Consider the following 12801-nt stretch of genomic DNA (forward strand, 5'->3'; position numbering starts at 1 on the left):
GTCGTGGACGACAGCAGAAAGTGAGGACAAGTATCAAAGACAAGCTTTAACACAAAGCCCCACTATCTTCATATTTTGCAGCTGCCTTGTTTTTTCCTCAAAATGCTTTTTTGCTCTGCACTTATGTGACCTGCAGTGTTAAATAATTGAGGTGGACACATTTTGTACATGTAGTCATGTAGTAGGGGAGTTGCTTTTTCTTCTCTGATACATTTAACTTGAGCGTTGAAGCATCGGCAGGAGTCGTGGCCTCTTCATGAATTAAACATCAAAGCCCAGAGGGAGTGTTACCTTGCTACCCGCAGCAGAAGAGGACCAGCTGGGTCTGTCTGTACAAGACTCTCAAAACTTTAAAGTTACACATAGCACTTGCAGTTGCATCATCTCACTTTAGTATTTATAACCCGCCTTAATGCATCCTAAGGCTGATTTGAAACATTAGGCTTTATGAGCAGCCTCAGCACTTCTTCCCCCTGAATAACACACATTATCAGCACTTTTTACAGCACACACTTACTTTTGGCACACTTTCTTTCTATCTTTGTTCTTGCATTTTGAGTTTGCCAGACTGAGTTTGCTGTGGTGCTGCTGGTGGTCCTGGACTATTTCCTGATGATGCAAAACCACAGGGTCCCAATGATAGCACATGATTGCTGAGAGGCTGAAGAGGAGAAGTAAACAAGAGACGACCCAGCAGCCCAAACAGAGTGAGAGCTCTGTCAACACGGTGGTAATACGTCAGTGGCACCAGATACAGCAGCTGACACTTAGATGGTGGGAAGAACAACAAGCACAAAAAAGAAACGTTCAATATACAGTATAGCAGAAAATAGTACACAAAGGCGTAGGTTTCTTCATCAATAAGTCCAATCTTATTTTTGTCATTTATATAAATTCAAAGCATCTAGCAAATAATAAATTGGTATTTGCTTTCCGTTAAAATGTTTAGGACACCAAAAAAGCTGCATAAATTGCTGCATTATAATGCACTAACCCAATAAACCTTTAAACTCAATAAATAATGATTTATTTATATCTTTACTACAAAGAGCACTGCCCTTTACTGCATTATCTTTGATTGATGATCAGTTCTAGCTTCTCTTTAGAAGAATTATCTGTAAATAAAAGCTGGGGGACTGTATTTTAGTCCTGATTAGTGTGTGCTCACAACAAGTTGCATAGAGCACTCGGATCATCTCACATCTTCTCTCATCTGGAGTTGGTGGTTGGCCAGTCAGAGGATGCACGTTTGTGGTATTTTAGTGAATAAATCAAACTGGATCTGTAAAAGGAAGGGGGACAAAAATGTGTATTTTGGGCTCCTGTGGGATCCGTAGTGTGATACACCTTATGGATTGTGGGTAACTTTAGCTTCCATACATGCTGTTGTGCTAATAAATTAATATTCCGTGGTAGTCTGGGTTATCATTGTAATATCTAATAACATGAAACAGTAAAGAATATAACAAAAAACATGTTTCTCATTTTTTAGTTCAGTATTGGTGAATATATTTGCTTTAAGTTTGCTCATTTATTGTTTGGTTTTGTTAAAGATTCACAAGAAGCTTTATTGTTGGCATGTGTGTGTTTGTGTTTGTATGCACCAACGAATCTTGAGCCCATATCTGTGTCACTGTGGGCCAAGCAGATAAGAAGACCGTTAACAGATTTAGTGCATTGAGAGTGTTGTGAGGGAAGTTCTTTGGCCTATACAGGAAGCAGGTAAACTAAGCTGGAGTGAAAACAGGAACTGAGTGATGGATTTAAGGTTTTGTTGCAGTTGGAGAAAGGAAATGCTCAATCGCTCTAGCACATGGTTGAGTTGTTAGAAAGCTGTTAAGTTGTTGCAATGCAGGAAAATGAGTTTCTGTGGTTGACTGAGGGGTTGACAGGGTTATATCATGCAGGATTTTTAACTTATTACACTTTAAAGCTGGAGTAGGCAGCAAGCAAAAAAGAAATGCCATAATTTAAAGTAGAGTGACATCTCCTGCAGCTCTCCCCTCTATGTCCAGCCCCTCCCATCAGATGAGCATGGGCATATGCACTAGCTTTATATAGTAACCTGTATGAGTACTAGTCATTCATTTCATCCCAGTGCCGTCATATACTGTAGCAGCAATTCTATGAGAATTACCATCCTGTTTTCTTCGTAAAGCCCTTTGAGATGACATACTGTGATCCAAGGCTCTAGCTAGCTACATAAACATGAACTTGAATTAGGCTACATCCACACTAATACGATACGTTGATTAAAAATGCAAATCGTTTGCTACGTTTACGCCTCACGTACACACTACTCCAGCGTTTCCGAGCCCCTAAAACGGAGACATTTGGAAACACTGCTGACCCCGTTTAAATTTGAAAACTCCGGGGTTGCTTTGTAGTCTGGATGGGCAGAAACTATTATTTTGACTGATATTGCGATTGTGATATGATTGACCGCGCCTGGGCCGGACCCTTGATCAAGCAATTTTTTTTTTTTTTTTATCCATTACCTTATTATCCTATTTGGGTGGGGAGCTAGCTATGCCATAATCAGAAATATTATAAATATATATATAGGCTATATAAAAGTAACAAATGTGTACAAAAGTTAGGCTGCAGTTACAAAATGCAGCACGTGTCATGCGCGGAGTCTCCTCCTCTCGCACGCATCACACCGGGAGCTTGAAGATGTAAAGAAAAAAAGAAAAACAGGAGAATTAACTTTGAGCAAGTGTGGAGGAAAGTCGGAGGTATGGAAGCAGTTTAAACAAGTCGTGGGCAGTGACAACAATATGTTGTTCATCATTGTTTCTTTTTTTTTTTACGTTTCTTCATTCGGATCCACTTGCGATCCGTTCCATTCTAAACAAACAGCGCAGTTTACATGCTTCGTCCTTGTTGTATTATTCTAAACAGATTTCTGCAGTTCAAACAACTCTGAATTGTAGCTGAGAACGTCAGTTATAACGGCCCACGTATTAAAAAATTGTCGGGTTTAAATCGGGCTCGGGCTCATAATTACAGTTAATGTTTCGGGCCGGGCCGGGCTCGGACACAACGTGCTTGGGCTCGGGTAGGTTCGGGCTTGATTTTTTGGGCCGATCTAAGCTCTACTTACCATCTCCAACAGAAAGCTCTGTTCACAAACTGCTCCAAACAGCTCTATTGTAGTCCAGCCTTTACTTCAGAGACAAACGTGGTCACTTTGGAACACACGTTATAATGCTCACCTAGATGCTAGCATGGCACGCCCTCATACTCTGCTTCTGACTGGCTAGTAGTCCTTACCTAGGTACTGTCAGGGCACGCCCTCATACTCTGCTTCTGACTGGCTAGTAGTCCTTACCTAGCTACTGTCAGGGCACGCCCTCATACTCTGCTTCTGACTGGCTAGTAGTCCTGACCTAGCTACTGTCAAGGCACGCCCTCATACTCTGCTTCTGACTGGCTAGTAGTCCTTACCTAGGTACTGTCAGGGCACGCCCTCATACTCTGCTTCTGACTGGCTAGTAGTCCTTACCTAGGTACTGTCAGGGCACGCCCTCATACTCTGCTTCTGACTGGCTAGTAGTCCTGACCTAGCTACTGTCAAGGCACGCCCTCATACTCTGCTTCTGACTGGCTAGTAGTCCTTACCTAGGTACTGTCAGGGCACGCCCTCATACTCTGCTCCTGATTGGCTAGTAGTCCTTACCTAGGTACTGTCAGGGCACGCCCTCATACTCTGCTTCTGACTGGCTAGTAGTCCTTACCTAGCTACTGAGCATGTGCGACTCCCAACAAAGATGGAACAGAAGTGAGAGGTCTCACTCTGTAGCTAAAACAGAGAGCTCAACACACAGGGTGAAAAGAGGAGCTGCAGCAATGTGCAGTACAACAAAAATATTATGTTTTTTGAAAATGAAACCACATAAACCTATTCTGGTACAACCTCTTAATACAATTATGACCCTGAAAATGAGCATAATATGAACACTTTAAAAACTATAGTCCGTTACTAAAGAACTTGCCAGTAAGAGGAGTTTAGATTTTAGGATATTGGTACACAATCAATCAATATCTCAGTTGTATTGAATACAAACTTAAACTTTGAAAACTTAAAGAATACTAAACTAGCCAGTACCTTCTGTAATCATCTGGGATGAAACTAAAGTTAAACCTGTGCTGGTTCAATCAGTGCCAAACAGCTTCCTCTCAATGTCAGTTGATTGCTTGTGATTCATTCAGAATACAATTACATTTGCCTCCGGCAAGCCTGTAAAGAAAGCAGGAATCTGAATAGAAGGCTGATGCTGTCTTTTTTTCTGTGAGGGTATAAACATACAGGGTTTCAGAGGATCAACAACTGAGCCAAACCTGCTGATGAGACAAACAGAAAGCCTGGAGGTGGCTGGAGGCTCATGATAACAGCAGAGCTTTCATCCCGTTTAATGCTAAATGCATGCATTGTATTTGTGCACATTTCTATATCCCTTGACATTCATTGTATTTATGCATTTCTACTTTTGCACTGGTAATCTGCCTGGAAGAGAGAGACACATACCGCATAATTAAGACATTTTCTCAAGCCTAAAGGCAGACACCTGTGTGCGAGGTTTTTTGTCCATGTAGTTATTGAACTTCTTTAAGCAGTGCTCCTCCATGACATTGCTTCTTTACCCTCTGTCAGACAGTTCATAGGTCAGATTCATACCTCGTTTTTACTTACTCTGCCTCTGGTGTCACATTCCCCTGAAACTGATATAGCTGACACAAAAGATGGACTTACTTTCTTGTCACTTTCCTTCCACAGATGCCGAGGTTCAGAAATAGCAGACCTATTCACAAGTGACGCCAAAGTGAAAATCACTGACTCACTGACACTTTGGACCTTTTGAATCCCAATGCCTTCACATAACAAACTTCTGCTGAAATGCACTCAGACGTGTGAGACTTCTAGAGATAGATCTGGTAACTTGTTTTTGTTTTTTGCAATCAAGATCTAAAGCAACAGTTATTTGGCTTTTGGATTTTATGAAGAAACAATAAAGTGTTAGTATCAGCTATGGCAGTACAAATAATTTAGTTCATTTGACCTGTACCCATCATTGTCCAAGATAGCAGTATTGAACAATAATGCAGCAAGAGTCTGTCCAGTAGCCTATTACAGTGAGTGGCATAATAACGACTTTGAGCATATCTGTGGTGTTGTGGAGGTGGATGCACAGCCATGCTGTCTCTGACACAAAACAGGATGTATGTGCATGCCTGTACAGTCTTCCTGTAATCAGCATGCTGGCTGCTGGAGATAAGACACAGTGGCTTTCTGCCACGAGACTTCAGGGCAAAGCATCCACACCAGCAACATTGTGGACACTTTTGCCAGTGAAGACAAACACTATTTGACTCTGCCATCATTATCCAACACATTATACCACCCTAACACCTTTGCTCTATATAGTCATTACTGAAAAACCTTGCAATAGACAAAAATATCTTTGTTAGAATCACTCATCTAGGATAGTGATTCCTAACCAAAGGTACGCTATGGGGTACTTCTGCAGTTGCCAGGGTGTACGTGGAGAGATTGTGGTGTAGCTCAACTAATTTGACAAGATAGAAGTTATGATTTGATTACAAAAATATATCCACATATTGAGTCGGCTGCAATGTGTGAACACTACTTTGAAAGTGCATTAATTCAAATTAGCAAGCAATCAAGCAGGTAACATCTAAAATGAAATATTGAGCTAAGTTGAAATAGTGAGCTAAAAGTAATGGATACCATCCAGCTTATCTGCCACTCCAGGTGGTGGTACAACTGCAAAACTGACCTAAATTTGCATGAACTGTTCAACTGTATGAAAAACAACAACAAACAATATCCACTTTTATATAATCAATATCAAATGAAAACGATTAAACATGTGCAGTCAATGAGGGGTTACTTGAGGTCATCTGAGATGCTTATAGGGGTAGAGGGTTAAGAAAGAAGGTTGGAAATCGGATCTAGGTTGCTCCTTTTATTTCAATTATTCCTGTTTGTGTCAGTAAAACCTGGAGATGTCAGGATTTCTTTCCATAGATTTCAAATTTGCCTGACAATCCATCACAGTAAACATGATGTCTTAATTTGATTTGTCAGTTTCTGTGCACCTGAGTTTTACATTTGCATGTCAGTGCACACATTATGTTACGCTGAGCAATCATCTGACAGGCTCAGCAAGAATAATCCCCTAAAAACATGTTACTTTATTAACCTTCGTCTTATAACTTAGGGCATTTTGTCACCAGACAGTTCATTTTCAGCTATGATGGAATATAACAAGGTTTGCATTTTTAAAACTAGCAAACAATTAGTACACTACAAAATCTGTACACAGCAAAAAGTTGAGGAAATGTAAACCAGATGCAGACTCAAACTGACACTAGTATTTTTTCAACAGTTGACCTTAAATAAAAGGGGAGGAAGTCATCTTTCCTTAACAAACAGTGGCTCTGTAAAGCATCTTTTATCACATCTAAACAGTCATTTTTCCTCCTTTGGACCATAATTCCCTTATAATAACTTCCATTCTTCACTGATTGCTGTTGGACTAACAACTCAAGGAGGGCTTTCAGAAAAGCAAAGCCCCACTCCACCAGATTCATTTCAACAACAGTACTGTACAATAAATCAGCTCCCAAACCCCTTAGTCAGGAAAGAAACACACTCCATGTGGAAGTTGTACTACGTTGCATCAGCCAAGAGAGTGGGAAAAAAATGTTTTTTAATATGCAAAGAGGGTCTCTCTGTGTGGCTGTGTGAGCCAGGGGCAGCTCTTCAGCCAGAGCTCCATCTTTACGAGCCCACAGACACAATCACACTGGAACATGTGGTTATGATCGGCTCACGTGCAAGGCCGAGGCCAGTTAAAGCACCAGTACACCACGATCACTCACTACGTTGCAGCAATGAGAACCACATGCCAGTTTAAACCCAAATGCCCTGATCCCAGTCCCTGTTTTCAGTCATGTCTTGTCCCGCGGGAGCCCTGTTCCCAAGCTTGCAAACAATGGCACTGTATTCATTCAACTTTTTTAAGCAGTTGTGAGACTGTGGAGTCTCTTCCAAACACATTTTATTGTGATTATGGATTATATTGGCTGATGTGTTGTTAAATAGTTGGGATGTAAAGGAATGTTCCTATTTGTCTGCCATAGTTTCAGGATGTTTCTCGACCATCACCACACCTTTTATCTATTAATATAGATAAGATTAAGGCAATATCAGCCTGCCAGCTTTATTATGTTTACCTGTGATAGTAGTGTAGTAATTTAGTGATTTTCATGCCGGGAATGTGAGATAAACCACAAAGCAACATTAGCATTCATTTGGAGTTGTGTTCCATTGCAACCTGGTGTCCAGTAGTCACTCTTTTTTAGCTCTGTTTTTGGTCTCCATCAACACCTTAGGGAAATATCTATCTCTAGTTGCTAAATGTTCCACTACAGTTCCACTACACTGTGTCTGTCTGCAGTTTGGTGCAGAGTACGTAGTGTACAGTGGGTTTTTAGAAGAAAACAGTTGCTGAAAACGACGTTATTAGAACCATGTCGGAACCAAAACAGTAAAGTTGCAGCTGGACAGCTAAACAATGAGCTAATACTCACTATAAAGCTCTGTAAAGTCGAGGGGAGGTGCAGATTCTCTGTTAGTTCATCACTACGAGCGACCCCTTTCACTATGTCACTTTTGATACCATGTTATTATAAAAAAAAATACTGTTAATAGCTGCTTTAAAAACACAGAAGTTTAATTTGAAATTTGTCTGGAGATCCCAAAGTTTCCAAAGATATCAAAATATACTCAACTTTGAAGAAATGTTTATAAAATGATGCACAAGACATCTGGGAGATTTTCATTTTACGGAATGGTTTAGTCATAAATGGACTCTTGGCTTTGAATTTACTCTGTGTAACATCATATAGTTACAATGAAGAGTTGCAAAAAGCAGACAGAATACCCATATAAGACTGCCAGAAAGTGTAAATTATTTTTCAACTTTAACCACTTGAAAGTGGAAAACTAGTGTTACGGCTAAATTCAAAGCATTCTCTTTCCAGTTCCAGTTTTCTTTTAGATCTGCTATTGTCTTTCATAGAAGATGACTTTGGGCACTGACAGCGTGTGGTGGGCACTTTTCTTGCTATTCCTTTACATTAGACTAAATCAATACCAAAAAGAAAATCATTACTTTCAATTCTATAAAACCCATACAGAACAACAGAGCATTTGGCGTATTTCTCTAATAACTGTCTGTTTTGTTTATTTATTTATTTTTTTTTTAAAGTTTATTCCCTAAACATCCCAATTAGATTTCAGTCATATCCCAGGTCTCGCCGGACTTATCACACTTTCTCACCAACTGTGCCACTGGGATGTACTTGTAAAATTTACCCCATTTGTCTGGGCTGGGATGTCTGCAAGTTGGCATCAGCATGTCCTTTGTGTCCCTCTGCTGTTTGGTGTCATTACACTGCGTCCGCTGACCACGATCAGGCTGTTAAAAGCACACTTTGTACTCTCGTGAACTGGTAACTGGGGAAAAACCCTTCACATTCCCCCACCCAACAGCTGGCTTCAGTAATCCCCTCCCGTGATCTGGTCCCACAGAAAACTCACAGTGGACACCCAGGCTGAGTAGATATATACATTTCTGCTGTGAAGTAGAAAGCGGACAGGTTGTAACCCTGAACTAGTGCTGTGTGGTATTACTGGTGACGTCTAACCAACATGCATGTGTCTTTATCTCTCTCTGTCCCTCTCATGCTGTTGTCATTGCATTCCTGCTCTGACCCTGCCATTCATTGCTCACTTCAACACATATTCACTTCTAAAAGAGCAGGTGACAACCAAGAATACTTTCACTCCGTTGACAGGCTGCATACCACTGTGAGAGGAGAATATAGTGATGACATGACACATTTTTTGCCACCCTGTAGAAAGAAGACATTATAGATTAACGTGAGGCTCTCCTTAGTTTCCAATGAGGTCATCCGGTCATGCTCTGAGGATATTATTCTTCTCATAAAAGCTCTAGGGCTCAAGGCCATTTATGCTCCAGCTACAACAGATCAGCCTTTTATAAAAAAAAAAAAAAATAACTTTTTACATTGGCCCACATGACCCCTCCCTGTTATTTCTGTCCATTCTCCCAAACGCCACTATGGATAATGCAAAATACACGTCACCATTCTTCCCCCAGATTAAGCCGAGGGGGATATTGTGTTAGGGATCCCTCTGCAATGTACTGAGACCGAGGCAGGCTGAACAGGCTGCTAGGAGCAGGACTAAAGCAACAGGCCTGTAGTGTCTCTCCAGGGCGCCACTGGGAGAACCCGAGTGTGGAAGCCATCAAGGCTCCAGCAGTTGATGTGTTCTGACAGTGTTGTGGTAGAGCCGCTCTGCCGTAAGAGGTACATAGGAAACACGGTGCGGTTCACATGGGGAGCTCTTTTTCCATCCACAGCTCGGCCTCAGTGGGGTACATCCACTCTGTGTGTGCCTGAGTGTGAGTGTGTTAGCCAAAATTTCCACATTTCAGCCACAGAAATCTCTTCCCTCAGCTCGCTAAACATGTTCCCACTCTGTCCGCATCTTAATTTTCCTGCAGTGGTGGAAAGTAACTCAAGTACTGTACATAAGTACAATTTTACTTGCTTACGTGCTTTACTTGAGTGTTTCTATTTTATGTTGCATTATACTTCTACTACATATATTTTAGAGGGGAATGTTGTACTTTTGATACTTGAAGAACATTTAGTTGATAATACTTATGTACGCCTTCTTAAAGTGTGATTTTGAATGCAGAACTTTTTACTTGCAAACTATTTGAGTAAAGGATCTGAGTACTTCCTCCACCACTGTTGTCCTGCTCCCCAGATTGTTTGAATTAACCCGATGGCTCCTCAAGACGCTGTGGCCCTTTCGAGCAGACCTTGTGGATTTCCAGTTTGCTGTGCTGAGGTCTGACACATGTTTTCTCAGGGCTAGTGTGTCGAGGTACGCCGCGTGGGAAACACTTGCATTCCACACCCACTTGTTGACCTCCCTGAACTCTCACTGTGGTGATTCCTCGGTGTTACCTTGGCCATGGGGAGAGGATGTCCACCGGGCTCACAGGGAGGAAGAACATATGTAGGGTAGGGAGAACCTCTCATTTAGCGAAAATAAACTAATGACACATTTGTGGGAGGCATCTGTTTTCATGAATTTATTTACACTAACACTGCTTGAGTACTTTGTAGATGCTTAAGGAAGTCAATCTGGATTGTTATTGACATTTATATGACACTTAATGCAGAGTCATCTTAATTTCTTTAACATCTCACGGCTTGTGCTTACATGTAAATCTGCAGTGTCAAGTACTGCATGTCAACAGCCATTTGAACCCCGCTCAAAACCCTCCACTTAACACAAGACATGGATGAAACAAGAAAATTAAGTTTAACAGCTGCTCCTCACAATGACAAAAATGTGATACTTATCTAGAGTTTCATCAACACATGAGCTCTCTGTTTAAAGACCTCTGTCCTGAGTCACGTTGCACCATGTTGAGAATCTGATAGTATGTGATCTCCATTTGTGGTTCAAATGTAACTTTATGAAGTTGTTGTCGCTTTAGGGATGGCTTACCAAAGGTAGTGAACAGTAATGCATTCAATTTTCTTCCCTCAACTAAGCCAGGGTACATCCTAATTATTAAAGACATACTCCAATGATTACATTTTGCACTTTCATAAGGCTCCTGACTTTTAGTCCCTAGTTTGGGCTGAGCTCCAAAACCTCTGGATACTACAATTCCCATAATACAACTCAATATCATCTTGTGTTATATCCATGTTCATTGGGTTTAATTGCATGCCTGCTTGCTTTTGAGACACTTTAGGTACTATCATATCATATCATATCATATCATAAGCACCACCCAGTGGGAAGTAGAGTGGCTCTTTATAAAAGGAGTGTGGCTGCATCATCTGTAAACACAACACCAAATTGTTAAAGTGCCCTAATGCAAGGCATTGCAACCCTATCATCTATTAACCGCTCTGCAGCTGTGTAGGAGGGACGAATAAGGAACTTATGTAGAATAACTAGGTATAGACTTTATTTACATATAAAATACACCATTTATCAGCCTCCCATGCCAGTTCTGGTCCCTTGTAAATCTAAATGTAATCTGTCCTAATATTTAACTGGGATTGTTTTTGTGATGTTTATTTAAGTACAAGTGAGCATTTACCGTACAGTTTCATGCATTTTTATTGACTTCATTGTAGGGCTGTCAAACGATACATTTTTTCTTAATCGCGATTAATCGCTGAACTTCTATAGTTAATCGCGATTAATCGCATGTTTTATCACATGATTAAAATTATATTATTTTGCATTTCAGAACTGTTTTTAAGTACATATTAACAATGGAAAGCCATTCTTACCAGTGGATCTTGATTGGGAATCAAATGAATGCAAAGAAAGTTACTTTATGAAGTTGACTTTAAGATTCGTATTTGTTTATTATTTATTAATTTAGTGTAAACAAAAGAAAATGTGTGAATCTAGTCACATATTTGAATCTAGAGTCAATATAGTGTGCAGTAACTCCTAAATAATGTTGATTCCTCACTGACGTCCAGTGATCAGCGGTTAATGAGACAGCGTTTGCAGCACCTTGCAGCAGTTCCAGTGTGGCTGCTTCCTCCGTGTCGTACAGGCTGTGTGTGGGGCTGCTGTCTCCCTCGACGGCAATGAGACGGGTCAGAACACGCCAACCGTAGTATGTCTTTAAAGCAGCCATATTATGCTCATTTTCAGGTTCATAATTGTATTTTAAGGTTGTACCAGAATAGGTTTACAACACATACCATATTTTTGTTGTACTGCAGTGCTCTCTCTCACTGCTGCAGATCCTCTTTTCAGCTGGTCTCTGTTTTAGCTACAGAGTGAGACCTCTTTTCTTCTTCTTCTTCTGTACTATCTTTGATTGCACTGCACATGCCCAGTAGCTCAGATGTAGATCATGTCAGCTAGCTAGCTCCATAGACAGTAAAAGAAAGGCTGTTTCTACAACTTCAGTCAGTTACAAGGCAGGACTAGCTGGGAGACTTCTAAATGAGGGCGCACATGGAAGTAGTTCTTTTGTAGATTATGGTGAACTTGTGTGTGTTGTAGCAGTGCTTTGCTATTGAGAACGAGGTAGCATGCTAGCGTTAGCATGCTAGCGTTAGCATGCTAGCGTTAGCATGCTAACGCTACGAGCTAATGGTTGCGGTTAGCCTGCTCGTTTCGGCTTGTGACGTCACAAGTCGTGCTGATTTTGAAAAGCTCACCCAGAGACTGAAGGCAGGACAAATTCAGAAACTGTATCTCACTCTAAACAGCATGGGTGGATTTTTTTCAAAGTTTGTATGCGTGGAAGCACCAGAGACACAACATAACACCCCAAATCCCAGAAAAAGTGATTTTTTCATAATATGGGCACTTTAAGACCCGAGTCCTCTACGATGCTGACAGGTCTGCAGTTAGTTGCCACCCATTTCGCAAGAGCTGTAGTAATTTTTTGGGATTTGGTTTCATCCACAGGTCGGCGACTAGTAGCACTCTCCAGTCACGTTAACTGTACTACTATGCTTAGCTTGTAGGTAGGACATGCTTCGGTGATATTTTAATTCAGCTTTACACAATGTGCATGTGGCTTTCGACTTCTGAGCTGTCCGGGAGTTTTGGAAAATAAAAAGCTCCATTCAGGATTTCATTGCTGCTGTCTTTCTCCATCATGCTGCAGCCTGCAG

The 12801-nt window shown here is 40.9% G+C and overlaps 1 long non-coding RNA gene across 1 annotated transcript; it reads left to right on the forward strand.

Annotated features, from left to right (window-relative positions):
- Positions 1-551: 551 nt before the first annotated feature.
- Positions 552-4980, forward strand: LOC116048500. The gene is made up of 2 exons (XR_004104660.1): positions 552-707; positions 4781-4980. It is a non-coding gene; the product is annotated as an uncharacterized LOC116048500 (long non-coding RNA).
- The last annotated feature ends 7821 nt before the right edge of the window (positions 4981-12801 follow it).

Source organism: Sander lucioperca, chromosome 5, assembly GCF_008315115.2.
Source record: "Sander lucioperca isolate FBNREF2018 chromosome 5, SLUC_FBN_1.2, whole genome shotgun sequence".
NCBI classification, from domain to species: domain Eukaryota; kingdom Metazoa; phylum Chordata; class Actinopteri; order Perciformes; family Percidae; genus Sander; species Sander lucioperca.